General features: G+C 41.2%; 1 protein-coding gene across 1 annotated transcript in view; it reads right to left on the bottom strand.

Moving 5' to 3' along the window:
• ca10a (carbonic anhydrase Xa) overlaps window positions 1-7,146 on the bottom strand; it is a 223,671-nt gene that overhangs the window by 190,754 nt on the left and 25,771 nt on the right. The gene's annotated exons all lie outside the window — the stretch shown is intronic.

Genomic DNA, 7,146 nt, shown 5'->3' on the forward strand with positions numbered 1-7,146 from the left:
ATGTCGTCGAACACACCATGTTCAGGCAACTCAAACGGTGTAGTTTTTTTTTTCCCACCCCTCATCACTTCCAAGAAGACACCTCATGAACCTTCTGAGCGAGAGAGGCCTCTGCAAAAATGTACAGTCCCTTGAGACAGGCACAGAACAAACAGGCCCTGGAACTGGAACCTCAACAAACACCTCTTTTTCTCCCTTGTTTGCCCACAGACACACATACACACACACACACACACACACACACACACACACACACACACACACACACACACACACACGCACACACACACACACACACGCACACCCACCCACCCACCCACGCACACACACACGTGCTCCCCCCTCTTATGTCTCTCCAGGCATTAGTATGGAAATGCATTCTGTCATGTTTGCGTGAGCTGGAAGAAAGCTTGAGATTAGAGCAGGGCGGTACAGTATAATTGAGGTGACTAAGTAAAGGTCCCAAAACAAAGAGAGGGGTTGTGACCAAGAATTACCCACCACCAACCCTTCGGGGATATTGCTTCTTTTTTTTTTACACCTTAACTTTTTTCTGTTCATTCGGCAAGCCTTACACGGTGAGGCTTAATAGAGGGGCTAGAGGTTGCAGCACCTTGGCTGTCTTTAATGGGAGTCGGGGTGGCTGAACACCCTGCTCCAAAATGCCGTGTGACTAAAACACCTGGAGAGTGGTTCAATTTCAGAGGGGCATGATGGGGAGGGCCCCGCTGGACACAGGGGGCACGGAAAGGCTATTTTCTTTTCCACAGTGCAATCTCCGCTCCAAACACAGGGGAAAAAAAGGGGGTGGAAGTGGCGGTGAGGGTGTGGGGCACTCGGCCTCTCAAAACATTGATCTTTGTGATCCTGTTTGCCCGACTTGTTTCTCGAAATGCTAGATTGCTTTTCCCCTTTCAATGTCAAAATGAACTTGGAAGTAAACACCTGCCTTTATCGGACTGTTTCTACTCGAAGACACTGCAGTGGTCAAACTGAAGAACAACGGTGTCAAACCTTTGCTTAGAGATGGAACACTGACTGGTCCCCAGCCAAACTCGGTTGGATACTAGCAAAACTCTTCAAATGGTTACCACAAGACACAAAATGTAGATGTGGAATTTTATAACCAGCAATAATGAAATAAATACGATTTAGAATACATAAAAATAAAGACAAATTTATAAACATTTCCAGCAGAATGGTGATTGAATTCCCCCTTGGCACATTTGTAATGATGTGTACTTTTAATGAGCACAAATTAACAAGTTTCATGCTGTACTAATTACTAATCTCATTAAAGTATGGAACAATGTTTGGGATGAGTTATGGGCAGGTCCTTTGTGCAAGAGGCTCCAAAATTTCAGCACAAGCTCGCGAAAACATCCGAAAACATCCCAAAAATAAAATAGTGGTACATGTCAGAAATACGAGTTTAATTACTGCAGTCAGCCTTATCGGTGTGAAAAGGATTACATGCGAAGCAGACACCAATTAACAAATTAACTCCATAGCAGCTGGTTTAAACGAGCATAACATACAGCAGTAAAACAGATATCAATATAACTATATTTACCTAAATATATAAATAAATATAAAATAGCGTTGGTATGTGTAAAAATATGTTTAGTTGTGGAATTTATTAACGATACAACTAACTCCTGTTGAATTGTTTCATTAAAGTGTGAGCTAAAACCTATGTGTGTGTGTGTGTGTGTGTGTGTGTGTGTGTGTGTGTGTGTGTGTGTGTGTGTGTGTGTGTGTGTGTGTGTGTGTGTGTGTGTGTGTGTGTGTGTGCATGTGTGTGCGTGTGCGTGCGTGTGTGTGTGTGTGTGTGTGTGCGTGTGCAAGTTTCTAATGCGGAGACCCTTGAGATAGGCTACTATGAAAGAGATTTGAAAGCCAACGAGCATGTTCTTGTTACAAGCTTTTATATACAGTATATAAAAGACAGAAATCCTCCCACTGCTTCTCTCAGGAAGGGACCACACACTCCAATGACAATGGACAGGACTCACTTAATGCTTCATTTTTTTCATTTTCTGCACGACACGTTTCGCGGTGTTGGCTTCGTCAGGTGCTATATCATAGCACGTGTCGAAGCCAATTGGAGTGTGCGGTCCCTTGAGAGAAGCCATGGGAGGTTTTCTGTCTTATGTACATTATCTTGCCTACCAGCACCTCCACCCGGATGTGCACGAGAGCTACCTGTTACAGTATGATTGAAAAACCAATTAGTGCTTGTTTTCTTCACTTCACACACTCCCCCGCGGCAGTATGGGGTCTAATACCTGACAGTGAGTCACCGGTTCTATAATTTGAGCCTGTGGCAACATTTTACATAGCACACACGATTATTATTGTTACTTAATGTTGTAATTAGGTATCGTTGCACTGTAACTGGTAAACTTCTATTCAGAGCATGTATACAAATGCCATTTCAATATACCTACACAATATAGCAACATACAATTCCCATACAAATAATTCCATCCAAACTTGTACAGTCTCGATTTTTCATAAAGTGCCCTAAATCTGAAGCAGCTATTAACTATTAATAACTAATTATAATGAATACATTTGTAATCCATAAATGTGTGTAATATAATGTGTGTGTGTGTAATAATCTGGCCTCTTTCCTCACTAGCAACTGGATCTGTGTTAATCTTTTGTTTGTGCCATGCAGCCCTGTACTTATTACACAATGCCATCTAATGCCATAAAATCATTGATGATAATATTCTCTATTCATACAAGAAGTAAATGAATTGCAATGATTAAATGTTAAACCAGTGAAAAGATGGGACTGACGATGCGGTATAACATGAAGATTGTGTTGTGCGGAAGGACATGGTGATACCTAATGGACAGATTTCATACATAAACATACTGTAGGGGTGTAATGGTTCACAACATTGACAGAGTTTGGTTCAATTCGATACAGAGGCGTCACGGTTTGAGACATTTTCGATACAGCAACAAAGTATAGGTATATGCCACAGAAATGTCCTCGGTTTTTAAAACGATAGTAGACTATTTTATTTATACTACTGTCATAAACATAAGGGAAGTCATAGCTGAATTTAGTGTGGCTATAGCTGAATAGGTAGGGAGCAGGGCTGAGCAATTAACCGAAGTTATATCGAAACCGACATTTTGAAACTCTTGACTTTCCCGCCTGGTCCAGCTAGTCAATGTGTCGAAGTGTCCCTGAGCAAGACACTTAACCCATTAAGAACGCATCTGTGTCATTTTTTGATTTCTTTCGCTATTCAAAAATAGCAGATATACAAGCTCATAGCGTGGCACCGAGTGCCGCGCTATGAGCTTGTAGATCTGCTATTTTTGAAAAATCTTGATTTTGTTTTTTAATATATATTTTCAAAGAACTGTTAGGATTTAGAAAACATTTTAAGAATCGGACTCAGGCCTTAATGGGTTAATAGCACCCACTGCTCCTACTGTAATAGTAAGAATGGGTAAATGGTAAATGCAGGGGACGAATTTCACATACAGTACAGTACAGTATGTCCAAATGTACAGTGACAGCAAATACACCAAACGAGTGGGCAGCACTAAATTATTATTATTATTATTCACTTTGAACAATGATGGTGCTCCTTAAATAATAAAATGTAGAATTGTAGTAGTTATAAACAAGTGAGAAATAATTTAGTCTTTATGGGCTCGTAAAGGACCAATATAATGGATTTTCATAAAGCCTGTGTTTTGCACTACAAAGTAGGGTCTGGGTGTGACACACTGGGGGGTGATGTCGGCTGACATGACCTACTCTCATGCAGTCTCTTGCCATCCCACTGACTCATGATTCACAGGGAACGCCAGACGCGCTGATGTTCTGTTTCTGCTCTATATATGGCATTGTTAGCGTAGTGCCACTCTCAGCGTGTCTCTACTCTATATGACTGGAGTAGTACAGGTATATAAGCCTGTCACAATTATTACATAATCGCGTAATCACAATTATTTGAGATAATCGTAATTATTTGAGATAATCACAATTATTTTGCATAATCGTCAATCGTTTCCACGTTGAAAAATGTTCATATATTTTCAAAAATTAAAACATATATACAGTAGTGGAAATAGCAGATCTACAAGCTCACAACGTGTCGCGACACGTTGTGAGCTTGTAGATTGGCTATTTCCACTATTCAAGTTTTTTTTTTAAGAATAAAGTTATGAAATGTCAGTCATTTCTTTGTATATTCAGGTTATTTGTCATATCTGCCCTGCGCAACTTCAAAGTCTAAAAGCCAAACAGAATGTAATGTTATATGTTTCAGTGTTCAATGACAAAAAACACAATTACATCATTAAATTGTCATAATCGTGACAGCCCCAGTAGTTTAGTATTAATTTTGGGGGGCAGCACGCTGCAACTTGCCTGGAGTTGTTTTGGGCTGCCTTGTTGAATGTTGAGCATAGAGTGCATCGTTCAAAGATGAATAAAAAAAGTATTCTTAGTTTTCATATTTAATATAGCTTTAAAAAATCACACCCAGTGTGAAGTGGGCGGTGTGGTCACAGTGGTCATCACAGTGATGGAAGTTCACTCAGTGGCGTCAGTTCAGTAAAAGCTAGGGTATGGCAGGGTTAACTATCTGGGGCGCGCGGCGAAATTTTGGGGGCCCCTTTTTGGGGGGGGCCCTTTTTCGGCCGCACGGCTTGTCTGCTGCGGGGGTTGCTGTGTCAGTCTTTTTACCAAAAAATGCATGCAGAGAGGTCTGCTTCCTTTTCATTTGCTAATTAACAATAATGCATTGCACCTGTGTTGAACCTGGGATTCCCAGGCTGGGCCTGGGAATATACCATTTGACAAGATAGGGGAGAATAGGGGAGATACAAGGGGTGCACCTCTCTATTCATAAACACCGCCATTCCTACCATTGACTTCTATTATTCGGAATGGCAGTGTTTTCCATTTTGTTATAAAACATTGCTATTCCGAAATGAAAGACACCGCCATTCCTATCATTGACTTCTATTATTCGAAATGGGGGTGTTTTCCAGTGTTCTATAAGGCCCTGCCATTCCGAAAATATTATTTTTTCATATTTGGTCCCTGAGTCCTATGAGACTATAGACAGCTCCATAATCCCCAACCAACATCAAGGTTTTTGACTCAAATCCCCGAAGGCAATTACAGATGCGCCCGTTGCGCACAATGTAATTTCACCGAAAAGTTTACGCACCCACTAACGGGGGGAAACGTTTTGATATCAAGGGCACTATAACATGCACAACCAAAAATATTAAATACCTGCTAAAATGCCCATGCGGTCGAGGATATGTTGGTAAGACCGACAGGGCGCTAAAGACACGCATTTCCGAACAACACACACACACACACACACACACACACACACACACACACACACACACACACACACACACACACACACACACACACACACACACACACACACACACACACACACACACACACACACACACACACACACACAAAACATATAACATTGTGGTTCTCTACGGCAGCATTAGCCTACATAATTGCAGGCCATATTAATCATATAATTTACATTTATCACTCACACTTCTGAGACCCAAGCGGAGTGGCCATAATGTTGATTATTTTTTCTTTATTTTAATTTTATTTATTTTTTGGTCGTAAATGGCGTTGGCGACGACTCCTGCACTTCTGTTATTACAATAACTCTGCAACATAAATTACCTTTATTTATTTATATGTTGAAAAGTTGTCTGCTTTTCATGTGTTTAATGTAAAATAAAGAGTCTCCTTTATACATTGTAATGGTTGTAACGTGTCACAAGCCTAGTCTAGTGCACCTGACGTCAGTAGACAGCAGCAAGACAAGACAGCAGCTGACAACAAGCTGCGTATGCACTAGTGAAGTTAAACAGTCATCTGATTGAGGTGATTGAGATGACATCATGATTTCTCCATGAGTCTTTCAACAACTTTGCTTTCGAGGAAAAAAAACAAACAATTAAATAGGTGTTGATTGCTTCAGTCAATGAATCAACAGCGGTCGTTAACTCCCCACTGGGAGATCAGACACACTTGATGGCCCATTCGCGCACACAGAAAAGGTGATTAGGATCAAAGGCACTTAGTTTGTAGACAGACGCACAAGGCATGAATGGATGCCAGTGATCGTAGGTTTCGGTGACTGTCGGGAGGTTTGTAGCGAGCTGTGTGCGGCCGGGGAATGAGCGGCCATTAAATTATGATTATTAGGATTATTATTATTATTATTATTATTGTCATAAAATAGCTAAACAATCCATTTTACGCACAGCAGACCAAATACATGTCATGGTCCAGGTCCGGACAGTTCATTCTTCAAATAGGCCAGTAACATTAGTATTTATCTGATGAAGGTAAATACTATAAGAACTATACAGTTCTTATAGGCTATTAAATAAGGTGTTTAGGCTATTTCAATGGCATTCGTCCTGGGTTGTCAAACAGAATGATCACAACACCGTCACCAAATCCAAGACAAGTGGAGTTTACTGGCGAGCTCAATAACAGACATATAGCATATTCCTTCTGTAAATGGGGTGTGGTTGGTTGGTCAAAGACGCACACAGGAATGAGTAGGAAAGTTGGCAGTGTTAAAAGTTCATGTCAGTCCAGTCGCTATATAGTTCTTATACCATAAGAAGCGCACACCTCTCTCTCTCTCATATGACAGTGATTAGGTAAAAAATAACGGGTGCGCAAGGCGCACTGTGCCGCGAGCTTGACCCAGTTGATCCAGTTGTCACTGTGCCTGCTATGTTATTTGTTATATGATGGTTGCAGTCACGCGTAATTGCGCATGACACATGCGTGCTGGACAGAAAGATATATTCAGATGTGCCGTGCATGCTGCGTGCAGATACATAGATGGACGGACAGACAGACAGACAGACAGACAGACAGACAGACAGACAGACAGACAGACAGACAGACAGACAGACAGACAGACAGACAGACAGACAGACAGCTTACCCGCTTGCCTCAAACGTTAACTAGGTGTCCGGAGTATTTGTGCAATATATTAGTCCATATTTTCAATAAGTATTCAAGACTTCAAGTCAGAAGTTCCCAATTGGCGGTAGTGACGGGGCGCATCCGGTGAAAGCCGGAATTACACT

This window comes from Gymnoscopelus braueri (assembly GCF_963280865.1).
Source record: "Gymnoscopelus braueri genome assembly, chromosome: 17".
Lineage (NCBI taxonomy): Eukaryota > Metazoa > Chordata > Actinopteri > Myctophiformes > Myctophidae > Gymnoscopelus > Gymnoscopelus braueri.